This window comes from Artemia sp. Qi Xiang Cuo, chromosome 5, assembly GCF_049724085.1.
Source record: "Artemia sp. Qi Xiang Cuo chromosome 5, ASM4972408v1, whole genome shotgun sequence".
NCBI lineage: Eukaryota > Metazoa > Arthropoda > Branchiopoda > Anostraca > Artemiidae > Artemia > Artemia sp. Qi Xiang Cuo.
In genome coordinates this window covers 60,779,779-60,795,185 of record NC_142798.1, presented here as the reverse complement: position 1 = coordinate 60,795,185, position 15,407 = coordinate 60,779,779, and the positions used below count along the sequence as shown (strand labels likewise).

Here is a 15,407-nt window from a genome sequence, read left to right as displayed (position 1 = left end):
AAATTGGATTTGAACTAACCTGCAGTTTCAACCCTCTTGAAAAATACCTTAGCCGAACGTCTAACCAGGGTTGCCACTAAAACCGACAAAATTTAGTCAAAACATTACTAGACAAGCAAAAATCATTCAAAATGAGAACCTATAAAATCAAAACCATTATTTGGCCCTTTTTCAAAAATATTCAAACTATGTTCCCGCTTTTCTAAAGGTTTCAACTTAAAAGCTTTGACTTCGGTTTTGAAGTAATTTAAAAAATGCCCCTGTTTTTAACTTTCAACAGAAGAAAAAAAAAGAAAAAGAAACCCTACTCAAAGGGTAAAAAGAATCTATCTGGAGAGCCATATCTAGACTCTTGATCCTGTCCAGAGCATCTGTACCTATATACTAATGAATCTATTAGACTATAAGCAATGAAAGCTTAAAAGGGCAGTAAATCTCTATCCTGCAAAAAAAAAAAAAAAAAAAAGCAGAAACACACTTATGTTTCGTAACAATGCAAAACGTACCTTCTGGAGTCTGATAGGTTCAGAAGGTGGCCAATTGTTTATAGCTTCAATTGTAAAGTTAAGTGATTGTATATTTTATTAGTTTTTGGTTTTAATTTTTTAAGTTATTGTGTTTTTCAACGCTTCATTTTTTTTTTCTGGTGCTAGTGACGGATCTCTGGTAGCCTTTGGAGGTTCTTTGGGTGCCTCTGGAGGTATAGGAGGAGTTAAGACCTAAGGAGAACGTAGCATCGAAAAATCCGCCATTTTTTCGTTATCATTGGCTGTATCCGATGGTTTAAAGATGTTTCATTCCGTTGTTCTTGATGAAAATTATTAGTATTAAGAGGATTCAATGCCTTAAAGGATCGCGCTATCTCGTCCATCATAAATGTTCTTAGTTTGTGTGGCCAAGCAATTCAGAATTGATTGGGCGGTCTTGCCGCAACTTGTATTGCTTTGATAAGAGATCCGAATAAACGACCAAAAACTAAAAGCTGACATCTATTTTCCAGGATTCTTAGAAAAACCATCTAACTTCTTCTGTTTTGTACCGGAGGTAGAAATACTCAGATTTAATTAAACTTACATCATTAGAAAGCGCGAATTTCGTTTTTTTTCGATTGAACAGAGTAGAATTTTCTTTCTAAAGTTCAGGAAAGGGCGGTCCCTAATATCATTCTTGCATACCTGCTTGGAAAACATTAAAACCAGCTCAAACAAGTATCATTGCATAATTTTACGGCTTTGGAAGTTCCCTGTTGGGCTATAGTTCCCTTTGATTGGAATCTTTGCCGACACAGGATGCACATTATTTGCGCTATATGTAAGTTGAATAGACAGCGTTGTGCTTAACATTTAATTAGAGCTTATGCATTTTCTTTGTTTTGAACTAGCCTCTCATTAGCTTTTCGAACAGTTGACACATTTAAGAACCCCCATCAATTTTTACCAATATTTTCTTCGGAAGTTCTCTGTAATACTGGGAAAATTTGTTAATGAGCTCTTCGTCATTGAGACTGTCAGCCAACGCTGAGACTGGAAAAATGATTTTTATCGTATCGAATTCATTTAATGATATTCCGCATCCAGAATAAAGTTTCACTACTGATTATTTTCCTGCTTCTAGTATTCTCTTCCTAACATTTTGTAACTAGACTTTCAAATATGCTTGTCTTGTGAATACAAATTAAGGTCAGCTTCTAAGAGACTAAACAAAATGTTATCTTAACAACTCTCTCGGACTTGAGTTGAGTTTGACATTTGACAGACATGGAAGATTTGGTAAAAAGCATTTGATAGATCGTCAGTATTTTGTTAAAAAAGACACTAGTGTTTGAATTTATATATGAAATTACGGCAAGTGTAAACTAGCAAGCGCCTTTTAAGAGATACCAAAGTTATGATATGTATTAATGCCATCTAAGCTTTTTCGTTTTGAAATGTTCTTAGGTAGTCTTAAGAGTTTCAGAGTGCCTATTATTTTAGAATTAGTTTGAAAAAAAAGTTAACTTTCAAAATTGTTTTTGAAATTTCTCCATAAAGTTAAAAGAATTATGGTAAATATAGACACTAAATAAAGGTATTTTAAGCAATCTCCACGCGTCTTTTCTTTTTGACCAGAATAAACCACATTTAGCCAAAGTAGCCTTGACATTTATTTAGCTGACTTGAAAGGCTACATAGAGAATTATAAAAATTCAACACACAAGGAATTCAAATCATCTTGGGTCTTTCAATGTAGTAAAATGTCTTAAGTTTTGACATTCTAGCAAAATCACCGTTTTACCATTTTACCGTTTTACCAAACCGTTTACCGTTTACCAAACTGTTTTACCAAACACGTAGGTACGGCTCTGCATACGTTTAAAAACCTGCGTGTATTTGTTGCCTTATGGCTGATGGACTTGTAAAAATAACCGTGAGCGAACGGTATACTTGAGTATTTGAAGTTAGTAAGGCGTCTGTCATAGAATGCAATGATGAATCATAGAAGATTAGTTTACATCAATACAAAACCAGCGCATAAAAACGGACAGATAAACTTTTGTCTACTTGAAAAAATGTGATTAGTTATGTTTTTCTTGGTAAAGCAACTGTCTTTGCAGATAGGAAGAGCATTTAATTCAATCCGTCAAGAAAATAAAGTGGTAAAACAATGTAAACAACAGAGATGAGAGTTGAAGAAATTTGGATCTTTGCACTTTCACATAGCTGTTACAGAAAATCTAAAAACTACAGGTGCCACAAACAGTAAAACTTTAGTTAATTGAATTTAAAAATTCAAGAAGCCGATAAAATTATAACCCCCCCCCGCGATAACGTTGGGAGAGAGGAGCAAAAACTGTATTTTTCCTCACGAGATACAAGACATGATAAACTATATAATAATAGTTTAATTTTAAATGGTACTTATAATTCTTAATTTTCTTCATTGTTGTCAACCCTAGACAAAAAACGGCTTTTTAATAAGTAATTTAGGCGTTTCCAATATCATGGTTGCAGCTGAAACCTAGTAAAGAGCAAATAACGGGCCATAGTAACCAAAAGTTTAAAAGCTCTTTTTCTATGAAACTCTTCCATAAGAACATTTTCCAATAAACACTGATTCAGAAATAATCATTTTTGACGTAAATATAGATGATCAAGTTTGAAAAAATTGTGCTTTGATAATATCAAATCTTACGTGAAACTGAAATCAATGGGTCTGATTTCCGGGATTGTACCTACTTGCAGGAGATAGACCCGGAGGGATGCTATCTCCGTATATTTTAAATGCATGTTTACCTAGCGTTCTTTTAAGCATTAATTAAAAAAAACTTTTTCCACAAAATAAGTTTTTCAAAGAAAAGTTAAGAACTCCATTAAACAAAAAATGAACAAAAATAAAATCAAATAATCTACCAAGTGTGAAACTACCACAAATCAGCATCGACGAATAAATGAAACCCAAAACGAACAGAAATTACAATAAATAACCGAGTTGAGCTCAAAACAAGCAGAAATTCACATAAGTTGGGCTCAAAACCCCTATGCCTTCCCAAGGCCAGAACATAATTTGCACTTTACTGAAAAAAAATATAAATGTTTTTACTTTTATAACTTTAATAAATCAAATAATATTAACATTCTGATTCCTAAATATCAGTATATGTATATTAAACTAACAATGCACATTTATTTGTATTTTTTCAGTAAAGTGCAAATTTTGTTCTAGCCTTGGGAAGGCACAGGGGTTTTGCGTCCAACTTATGTTAATTTCTGCTCGTTTTGAGTTTGACTCGGTTATTTATTGTAATTTCTGTTCGTTTTGGGTTTCATTTATTTATCGATGCTGATTTGTGGTAGTTTCACGCTTGGTAGATTATTTGATTTTATTTTTGTTAATTTTTTGTTTAATGGAGTTCTTTACTTTTCTTTAAAAACTAATTTTGTGGAAAAAGTTTTTTTAATTAATTTTCTGTTCGTTTTGTATTGACATAGTTTTTTCAGGGAAAAATAAAATAACACTTTAAATCTTTTCTTTTTTAAGACTTTACAGTTTGGCCTGCTATTTGTATGCTGGAGAAAAATTTTCATCAATTTTTAACAACATACACCCTTTTAAAAATCTGGACACAAATAGTACTGTTTAATTTACTTTCATACCTCCTCTAGTTGACCTGAAATGGAAAACTTGATATCATTTCCTAAAAAAATCTGTTTACTTTCTTTGATAGCTTGGATACACTTCCACTATTTTGATTTGGTTAAATTTCAAGAGCAGAAGTAGCCCCAAAAGTTTGAACATAATACCCTCAGTCGTTCTTGGGATACTGCTGAGATGCCTTAGATACTGCTGAGATGCTGAGATACTGCTGAAGAAGATCAGCGTCCAGCCAGCAACTTGCAAAGTTTCTACCTCATGAATAGGTAGAATATCTTGTAAATAAAAATTGGAATTGAGGAAGATTAAAATCTATTCTATAAATCATATACAACAACTTTTTATGTAAACCTGATATGCCCCCAGGGCATAACTTACAACCCTTGCATAGAGGGCTCTGAGGGGGTTATCATCCTAAAAGACCGAATTTCCAGAACTTTCAACTACGTTGAACAAAATAGATATCTCAAAATTTTGATTGGATGTGTTTGGGAAAATGGTGGGCTGAAGAGGGGCGTTAGTCGCTATCCAATTACTTTCAACTACTAAAAAAGGCATTAGCCCTGTGACTTTTTAGTTAAATAAGCCCTTATGAAGTTTCTATAACAGCAATTTCAATAAAAACTTTGCATTCGACCAGGGCTTAAGTTACAACCTTTGCATCCAGGGCTTTTAGGGGGTTATAACCCTAAAAGACAAAATTTCCAGAAGTTTCAACTACGTTGAACAAAATTGATATCTCAAAATTTTAATGCGATGTGTTTGGGAAAATGGTGAGCATGAGAGTTAACATTATTCTGTTATTTCCATTTATTCGCTCACGTACTCCAAGTACTCCAAGTATCAAGTACTACAAGTAATCCAAGTACTACCAGACGCTTTGTTTTCATCGAGTTTACATGGTAAGGTTGTCTTTTGATGTCTGTTGTTTCGCTGAGGGCATCACCCCCCTACTGGCGTCCATGAGAACAACATCCCTATAAAATAGGTCTGTTTGAAGAATTTCCAATCACTTTCAACTATTAAAAAAAAAGGCACTAGCCCTTTCAATTTCCAATTGAATGAGCCCTTTTGAAGTTTCTACGACAACGCTTTCAATAAAAACTTTATACGCCCCAAGGGAATAGCTTACAACCCTTGCCCTGACGAATGTGGGGGGAGGGGTTTTCATCCTTAAAGACCTTATTTCCAAAGCTTTCAACTACGCTGAACAAAATGGCTATCTCAAAATTTTTATTGGATGTGTTTGGGGGAATGATGGGCGTGGGGGGGGGGGGGGTTCTAGTCGCCATCCAATCGCTTCCGACAATTAAAAAGGGCACTAGCCCTTTGAATTTTTCCAATCGAATGAGCCTGTTTTGAAGTTTCACAACGCCTTCTATAAAAACCTTATATGCCCCCAGTGCATAACTTAAAACCCTTGCCCTGAGGGCTCTGGGGGAGTTTCCTCCTCAAAAATATATTTTCCATCTGCAAATCAACTACGCTCAACAAAATGGCTATCTCAAAATTTTGATTGGATGTGTTTGGAGAAATGATGGGCGTGGAGAAGGGGGGCTAGTCGCCCTCAAATCACTTTTGACTATTAAAAAGGGCAGTAGCCCTTTGAATTTGCAATTCAATGAGCCTTTTTTGAAGTTTCTACGACAACGCCTTCTATAAAAACCTTATATGCCCCCAGGGCATAACTTAAAACTCTTGCCCTGAGGGTTGTGGGGGAGTGTCCTCCTCAAAAACATAATTTCTATCTGTAAATCAACTACGCTGAACAAAATGGCTATCTCAAAATTTTGATTGGACTTGTTTGGGGAAATGATGGGCTTAGGAGGGGGGCTAGTTGCCCTCCAATCACTGTCGACTGTTAAAAAGGGCACTAGCTCTTTGAACTTCGAATCGAATGAGCATTATTTGAAATTTCTACGACAACGCCTTCTATAAAAACCTTAAACCTTGAAGTTTTTTTTGAAGTTATGCCCCAGGGGATAACTTAAAACCCTTGCCCTGAGGGTTGTGTTGGAGTGTCCTCCTAAAAACATATTGTCTATCTGGAAATCAACTACGCTGAAAAAAATTACATTCTCAAAATTTTGATTGGATGTGTTTGGGGTAATGATGGGCGTGGGGGGGGGGGGGGCTAGTTACCCACCAATCACTTTCGACTATTACCAAGGGTACTAGCCCATTGAATTTCCAATCGAATGAGCCTGTTTTGAATTTTCTACGACAACGCATTGAAGTTATGCCCCAGGGCATAACTTAAAACCCTTGCCCTGAGGGTTGTGTTGGAGTGTCCTCCTCAAAAACATATTTTCTACGACGACGCCTTCTATAAAAACCTTATATGCCTCCAGGGCATAACTTAAAACCCTTGCCCTAATGGTTGTGGGGGAGTGTCCTCCTCAAAAACATATTTTCTATCTGGAAATCAGGTACTCTGAACAAAATGGCTATCTCGAAAATTTGTTTGGATGTGTTTGGGGGAGTGATGGGCGTGAGGGGTGGGCTATTTGCCCTTCAATCACTTTAAACTATTAAAAAGGGTACTAGCACTTTGAATTTCCAATCGAATGAGCATGTTTTGAAGTTTCTACGACAACGCCTCCTATAAAATCCTTATATGCCCCCGGCCATAACTTAAGACCCTTGCCCTGAGGGTTATGAGGGAGTGTCCTCCTCAAAAACATATTTTCTATCTGGAAAACAACTACGCTGAAAAAACTAGCTACCTCAAAATTTTGATTGAATGTGTTTGGGGGAATGATGGACTTGGGGGGGGACTAGGTGCCCTCCAATCACTTTAGACTATTAAAAAGGGTACTAGCCCTTTGAATTTCCAATCTAATGAGCCTGTTTTGAAGTTTCTAAGTCAATGCCTTCTATAAAAACCTTATATACCCCCAGGGCATAACTTCAAACCCTTGCCCTGAAGGTTGTGGGGGAGTGTACTCCTCAAAAATATATTTTCTATCTGAAAATCAACTACGCTGAACAAAATGGCTATCTCAAAATTTTGATTGGGTGTATTTGGGAGAATGATGGGGGGGGGGGGGGGGCTAGTTGCCCTCCAATCACTGTCGACTGTTAAAAAGGGCACTAGCTCTTTGAACTTCGAATCGAATGAGCATTATTTTAAATTTCTACGACAACGCCTTCTATAAAAACCTTAAACCTTGAAGTTTTTTTTGAAGTTATGCCCCAGGGCATAATTTAAAACCCTTGCCCTGAAGGTTGTGGGGGAGTGTCCTCCTAAAAACATATTTTCTATCAGGAAATCAACTACACTGAACAAAATTGCTATCTCAAAATTTTGCTTGGATGTGTTGGGGGTATTATTGGGCGTGGGGGGTGGGTGCTAGTTGCCCTCCAATCACTTTTGACTATTAACAAGGGTACTATCCATTTGAATTTCCAATCGAATGAGCCTCTTTTGAAGTTTCTACGACAACGCCTTCTATAAAACCTTATATGCCCCCAGGGTATAACTTAACACCCTTGTCCTGAGGGTTGTGGGGGAGTGTCCTCCTCAAAAACATATTTTCTATCTGGAAATCAACTATGCTGAACAAAATGGCTATCTCCAAATTTGGATTGAATGTGTTTGGGGGAATGATTGGCGTGGGGGGGGCTAGTTGACCTCCAATCACTTTCGACTATTAAAAAGGGCACTAGCCACTCGAATTTCCAATTAAATGAGCCCTTTTCAAAGTTTCTACGACAACTCCTTCGATACGAAGTGCCCGGGTATGGAGAACCAAAAAAAACACATTGTGCCCACATCGTTCTTTACTTAGGCAGCGCTAGCGCGCTGCCTATGAAAAAGTGGGCGTGAGAGAAGGGTTTGTTGCCCTCAAATCACTTTCGACTATTAAAAATGCGTACTAGTCCTTTGAATTTCAAATCGAATGAGCCCTTTTTCAACTTTCTACGACAAAGATTTCAGTAAAAACCTTATGTGCCCCCAGGGCATAACTTTTAATCCTTGTCCTGAGGGTTGTGGGGGAGTGTCGTCCTCAAAAACATGTTTTCTATGTTTTGGGCAACGATGGGTATGGGGGAGGCTAGTTGCCCTCCAATCATTTTCGACTATTAAAAAGGGCACTATTCCTTTGAATTTCCAGTCGAATGAGCTTTTATTGAAGTTTCTACGACAACGCCTTCTTTAAAAACCTTATATACCCCCAGGGCATAACTTAAAACCGTTGCCCTAAGGGATGTGGGGGAGTGTCCTCCTCAAAAATATATTTTCTATCTGGAAATCTACTACGCTGAACAAAATGGATATCGCAAAATTTTGCTTGGATGTGTCTGGGGGAATGGAGGGCGTGGGGGGGGGGGCCGAGTTGCCCACTAATCACTTTCGACGATGAAAAAGGGTACTAGCCACTCCAATTTCCAGTCGAATGAGCCTTTTTCAAAGTTTCTACGATAATGGCTTCTATAAAAACCTTATATACCCCCAGAGCATAACTTAAAACGCTTACCCTGAGGAAGGTGTGGAAGCGATCTCCTTAAAAATATATTATCTAGCTGGATTTAAACAATGCTGAAAAAATTGGCGATATCAAAATTTTGAGGGGAGTTATTGTGGAGAATGATGGGCGTGGGGGGGGGGCTAGTTGCCCTCCAATCACTTTCGACTATTAAAAAGGGTACTATCCCTTCAATTTCCAGTCGAATGAGCCCTTTTGAAGTTTCTACGATAACGCTTTCAATCACAACTGTATATGCCCCTAGGACATATTTTACAGCCTGTGCCTTGGGGGATATGGGGGAGGGGCTATTATCCTCATAGACTTAGGTGACAAAGCGGTAAACCACTCTGAATACTATGGTTATCTAAGAATTTTGATTGGATACGATCTGGGGAAAGGCACGCGTGAAACGTTCTTTAGTCGCCTCCAAATAACTTTCGACTTTTTAAAATGGTACTAGTCCTTTGAATTTAGCATCGAATGAGCCCTTTTTCAAATTTCTACGACAAAGATTTCAATACAAACCTTATATACCCCCAGGGCATAACTTATAATCCTTGCCTTGAGGGTTGTGGGGGAGTATCCTCCTCAAAAATATGTTTTCTATCTGGAAATCAACTACGCTGAACAAAATGGCTATCTCAAAATTTTTATTGGATGTGTTTGGGGGAATGATGGGTGTGGGAGGGGCTAGTTGCCCCCAATCACTTTCGACTATTAAAAAGGGCACTAGCCCTTTGAATATCCAATTGAATGAGCTATTGTTGAAGTTTCTACAACAACGTCTTCTTTAACAACCTTATATACCCACAGGGCATAAACTAAAACCCTAACTATGACAAATGTTGGCGAGTATCCTTCTCAAAAACACATTTCCTATGGACAAATCAACTACGCTGAACAAACTAGCTATATCAAATTTTTGATTGGTTGTATGGGGGGGAATGATGGGGGTGGGGGGGGGGCTAAATGTACTATAATTAATTTCGACTATCAAAAAGGATACTAGTCATTCGAATTCCTAATCGAATAAGCCTGTTTTGATGTCTCTACGACAACGCCTTCTATAAGAACCTTATATGCCCCCAGGCCATAACTTAAAACCCTTGCTCTGAGGGTTATGAGAGAGTGTCCTTCTCAAAAACATATTTTCTATCTGGAAAACAACTACGCTGAACAAAATGGTTATCTCTAAATTTTGATTGGATAGGTTTGGGGGAATGATGGGCGTGAGGGGGGGGGGGCTAGTTGCCCTCCAATCACTTTCGACTATTAAAAAGGGCACTAGCCCTTTGAATTCCCAATCGAATGAGCCTGTTTTGAAGTTTTGAAGTTTCTACGACAACGCCTTCTATAAAAACCTTTTATACCCGCAGGGCATAACTTAAAACCCTTGCCTTGAGGGTTGTGAGGGAGTGTCCTCTAAAACAAAATTTCTATCTGGAAATCAACTATGCTAAAGAATATGGCTATCTCAAAATTTTGATTGGACGTGTTTGGAGGAATGAAGGGCGTGAGGGGGGGGGGGGCTAGTTACACTCCAGAAAATTTTGAAGATTAAAAAGGGTACAATCTCGTCGAAATTCAAATTGATTGAGTCTGTTTTGAAGTTTCTACAACAATGCCTTCTATAAAAAAGTTATATGCCCCCAGGGCATAACTTAAAACCCTTGCCCTGAGGGTTTTGGGGGAGTGTCCTCCGCAAAAACATATTTTCTATCTGGAAATCAACTACGCTGAACAAAATGGCTATCAAAAATTTTGATTGGATGTATTTGGGGGAATGATGGGTGTGTGGGGGGGGGGCTAGTTGCCCTCCAATCACTTTTGACTATTAAAAAGGGTACTAGCCCTTTGAATTTCCAATCGAATGAGCCTATTTTGAAGTTTCTACTACCACGCCTTCTGTAAAAACCTTATAGGCCCCCAGGTCATAATTTAAAACCCTTGCCCTGAGGGTTGGGGGGGAGTGTCCTCCTCAAAAACATATTTTCTATCTGGAAATCAACTACGCTGAATAAAATGGCTATCTCAAAATGTTGATTGGATGTGTTTGGGGGAATGATGGGCGTGGGGGGGGGCTAGTTGCCCTCCAATCAGTTTCGACTATTAAAAAGGGCACTAGCCACTCCAATTTCAAATTGAATGAGCCCTTTTCGAAGTTTCTACGACGACTCCTTCGATACGAAGTGCCCGGGTATGGAGAACCAAAAAAAAACAATACATTGTGCCCACATCGTTCTTTACTTAGGCAGCGCTAGCACGCTGCCTATGATATCTTCTACCATTGATGCCAATTCACGACAATTTTGGAGGAGAGGAGCAAATGTATTTCTCAAAATCTAGGGGGGGGGGGACAATTTTGTTTTTATTCCAATAAAACTTAAAAAGGTTATTTTTCGATGAAAATACTTAAAGTTTTTTTTAAAAGCTAAGGGGGATCTATGAAAGGGGGGCGGGGGGGGGGTGAAAATGCCCACTCTGCCCCCTGAAATGGCGCGATCTTCTTACACTTTTTTCCTCTGGGTTTTCGGATGTGGCTTGTCTTGTACAGGTTTATAAATAAATTTATATAAATATAAATGTATTATAAATAAATTTTAGAATATTGATAGGCTTAGCAAGGGAACAGGCACATAGGTAGTAGAATCCGTCACCCACCTAAGTGTCATGACTTTTACGATTTACTTTTGATCCTCCTAATATATCCAAGAGTTAACTATAATTAGCCTGTTTTATTGCGTTGTACAGCTTTCGACCTCAGTCCCCTCGGTTCGCAGACCCGTGTTTTTGTCGAGATAAAACCCCGTATCCTTTTCTACTTGGTAATGTTATTGACAAGAATCTTTCTTTTATAGCTTATCCAGCAAAAATCACTGCCCCATCTATATATAATATGGGTCCATCATAGGCAGCGCAATAGCGCTGCCTAAGTAAAGAACGATGTTGGTACAATGTATCATTTTTTTTTTTCTCTCCATACCCGGGCACGTATCGAAGGAGTTGTAGAAACTTCGAAAAGGGCTCATTCGATTGGAAATTGGAGTGGCTAGTGCCCTTTTTGATAGTCGAAAGTGATTGGCGGGCAACTAGCCCCCCCCCCCCACACCCATCATTCCCCCAAACTCATCCAATCAAAAATTTTTTAAGATAGCCATTTTGTTCGGCGTAGTTGATTTCCAGATAGAAAATATGTTTTTGAGGAGGACGCTCCCTCACAACCCTTGGCGCAAGGGTTTTAAGTTATGCCTTGAAGGCATATATCGAAGGAGTTGTAGAAACTTCGAAAAGGGCTCATTCGATTGGAAATTTGAGTGGCTAGTGCCCTTTTTAATAGTCGAAACTGATTGGAGGGCAACTATCCCCCCCACGCCCATCATTACTCCAAACACATCCAATCAAAATTTTGAGATAGCCATTTTATTCAGCGTAGTTGATTTCCAGACATAAATTATGTTTTGAGAAGGACACTCCCCCACAGCCTTCAGTGCAAGGGTTGTAAGTTATGCCCTGGGGGCATATAAGGTTTACATAGAAAGTTGTTATAGAAATTTGAAAAAGGGCTCATTTGATTGGAAATTGCCCTTTTTAATAGTCAAAAGTGAGTGAAGAGTAATTAACCCCCCTTTCACGCCCACCATTTCCCCAAACACATTCAATCAAAGTTTAGAGATAGCCATTTTGTTCAACGTAGTTGAAAGTTCTGGACATTATGTATTTAAGGATGACAAACCCCCCAGAGCCCCCAGGGCAAAGGTTGTAAGTTCTGCCCTAGGGGCATATAAGGTTTTTATAAATAGAGTTGTCGTAAAACAAAAGGGGCTCATTCAATTGGAAATTGAAAGGGCTAGTGCCCTTTTTAATAGTCGAAAAAGATTGGAGGTTAACTAACCCCCATGTGACACCCACCATTCCTCTAAACACATTTAATCAAAATTTTCAGATAGCCAGTTTTCTCAACGTAGGTTCTACAAATTAGTTTTTTGATACAGACACCTCCCCTCCCCAAGCCCTCAGGGCAAGGGTTGTAAGTTATGCCCTGGGGGCATATAAGATTTTTATTGAAAGTTTTGTCGTAGAAACGTCAAAAGGGCTCATTTGATTGGAAATCGAAAGGGCTAGGGCCATTTTTAATAAATGAAAGTGATTTGAAAGTGACTACCACCCCTCTCACGCCCACCATGTCCCCAAACACATCCAATCAAAATTTTGACATAGCCATGTTGTTTAACGTAGTTGAAAGTTCTGGAAATTAAGTCTTAGAGGATGACAAACACCCTAACAGACCTTAGATAAAGGGTTGTAATTTATGCCCTGGGGGCATATAAGGTGTTTATAGAAAGCGTTGTCGTTTCAAAAAGGGCTCATTCGATTGGAAATCGAAAGGTCTAGTGCCCTTTTTAATAGTCGAAAGTGACTGGAAGGCTCGACATTTTTGTAGTAAAGATCGAAGTGGGTATAATGTATTATTTTTGTTGTTGTTGTTGCTTAGACCAGGGCACTTCGTATCGAAGGAATTGTCGTGGGAACTTCGAAAAGGGCTCATTCGATTGAAAATAGAAAGGGCTGATGCCCTTTTTAATAGTCGATAGTGATTGGAGGGCAACTAATCCCCCTCCCACTCCCACCCTCCCATTTGTCCATTATGTTTAAAAACTAAATGCTGCGTAAAGATTAAATCAAAATGCACTGTGTTAATGCTAATTCCCAATAAGGCATCTCAGCAGTATCCCAAGAACGACTGAGGGTATTATGTTCGAACTGTCGGGGTTACTTCTGCTCTTAAAATTTAACCAAATCGAAATAGCGTATGTGTATCCAAGCTATCAAAGAAAGTAAACGGATTTTTTTTGCGAATGGTATTCAAGTTTTCCATTTCAGGTCAACTAGAGGAGGTATGAAACTAAATTAAACAGTACTATTTGTGTCCTGATTTTAAAAGGGTGTATGTTGTTAAAAGTTGCTTAAATTTTTCTCCAGCATACAAATAGCAGGCCAAACTATAAAGTCTTAAAAAAAACAATAAGATTTAAAGTTTTATTTCGTTTTTACCTGAAAAGACTATGTCAGTATAAAACGAACAGAAATTAATTAAAAAAGCTTTTTCCACAAAATAAGTTTTTCAAAGAAAAGTAAAGAACTCCATTAAACAAAAATGAGCAAAAATAAAATCAAATAATCTACTAAACGTGAAACTACCACAAATCAGCATCGATAAATAAATGAAACCCAAAACAAACAGAAATTACAATAAATAACCGAGTCAAACTCAAAACGAGCAGAAATTAACATAAGTTGGGCGCAAAACCCCTATGCCTTCCCAAGGCCAGAACAAAATTTGCACTTTAATGAAAAAATACAGATGAATTTTCATTGTCAGTTTAATATACATATAATGATATTTAGTAATCAAAATGTTAATATTATTTGATTTATTAAAGTTATAAAAGTAAAAACATGGGGAAGGCATAGGGGTTTTGAGCCCAACTTATGTTAATTTCGGCTCGTTTTGAGTTTGACTCGGTTATTTATTGTAATTTCTGTTCGTTTTGGGTTTCATTTATTTATCGATGCTGATTTGTGGTAGTTTCACGCTTAGCAGATTATTTGATTTTATTTTTGCTCATTTTTTGTTTAATGGAGTTCTTTACTTTTCTTTGAAAAACTTATTTTGTGGAAAAACTTTTTTTAATTAATACATACATAATATGGGTCTCCATCTATATATAACATGGGTCCATATATACATAATATTGGTCCCCATCTATACATAATATGGGTCCATACATGTGTGCCCATATTTTCCATTTATATACCTAGAATATCTTACTTCCATTTTTTTTTTTGTATTTTTTTTTTTTTACCCATGAACTTTCCGTGTGAAATTTAAATCAGGAATATTCAAGTCATTAAGAAATTTCGTAATCTCTACATTTTATTTTCACTGTTTCATTAGTATATGTCTAAGCAATTTTTCAAAAATGTCTGTTCATAATTCACCATTGCACAATAAAGATATGACACAATCGAGAAGAATTTGCGTTGACCATTTCACAACACGCCGTAATGAACTTTCGACTTGAAATTGGGTCCAACCACAGAGAAATATGGGTTCAGCCACAGAAGTCCCAGTGGCCCAACGGCTTGGAATGTTTTGTCAGTTAAACTTGGGGGAAACTGTAGATTACAAACTTTCAAGTTATTAGTGGAAATTAGTACTCTGTATTTATTTGTATAAAAAATCACGCAGATCGTTATTACACTACAAAACATATAAATCAAAGGTTTGTATTTATATGAAGTAAGATACACAAGTTCCTATGTTTTATTTATAATACATCTTCTTGTAATAATAAATAAACAACATGATAATCTGGGTTATTATGTCTTATTTATTAATAATATACAATAGTGCCCTTAATAACAAGATTACTATAAACTGTGATAGCAATATTACGCAACAATAGCCTATGTCATTTCGTATATATTATATTAATAATACACTTTTAATAATACATATATTAGAGAACTAAAATGTCTTTTCTACGAGAAAAAATTTAAATATTTAAAGCCAAAATACAGCTTAGTAGCAACAAGTCCGTATTTAGACTGTAAACTTCAATGCAAATATTTTCAAAACCATATTTTCAAGGAAAAATAAATAAGAAAAATAATGTTATTTATCGGTATTTTTGTTGTATTTTTTTTTTTTATCTAATTTACTAATATAGCAAAACTAAAATACCCGTAAAATTTACAGTCACTTAAATCTAAATATTTGCAAAACCTTATTTTCAAAAAGAA

At 37.0% G+C, this 15,407-nt stretch overlaps 1 protein-coding gene across 1 annotated transcript in view; it reads right to left on the bottom strand.

Moving 5' to 3' along the window:
* The window catches only part of LOC148952342 (alpha-2-macroglobulin receptor-associated protein), an 80,717-nt gene that overhangs the window by 21,965 nt on the left and 43,345 nt on the right, over window positions 1–15,407 (bottom strand). The gene's annotated exons all lie outside the window — the stretch shown is intronic.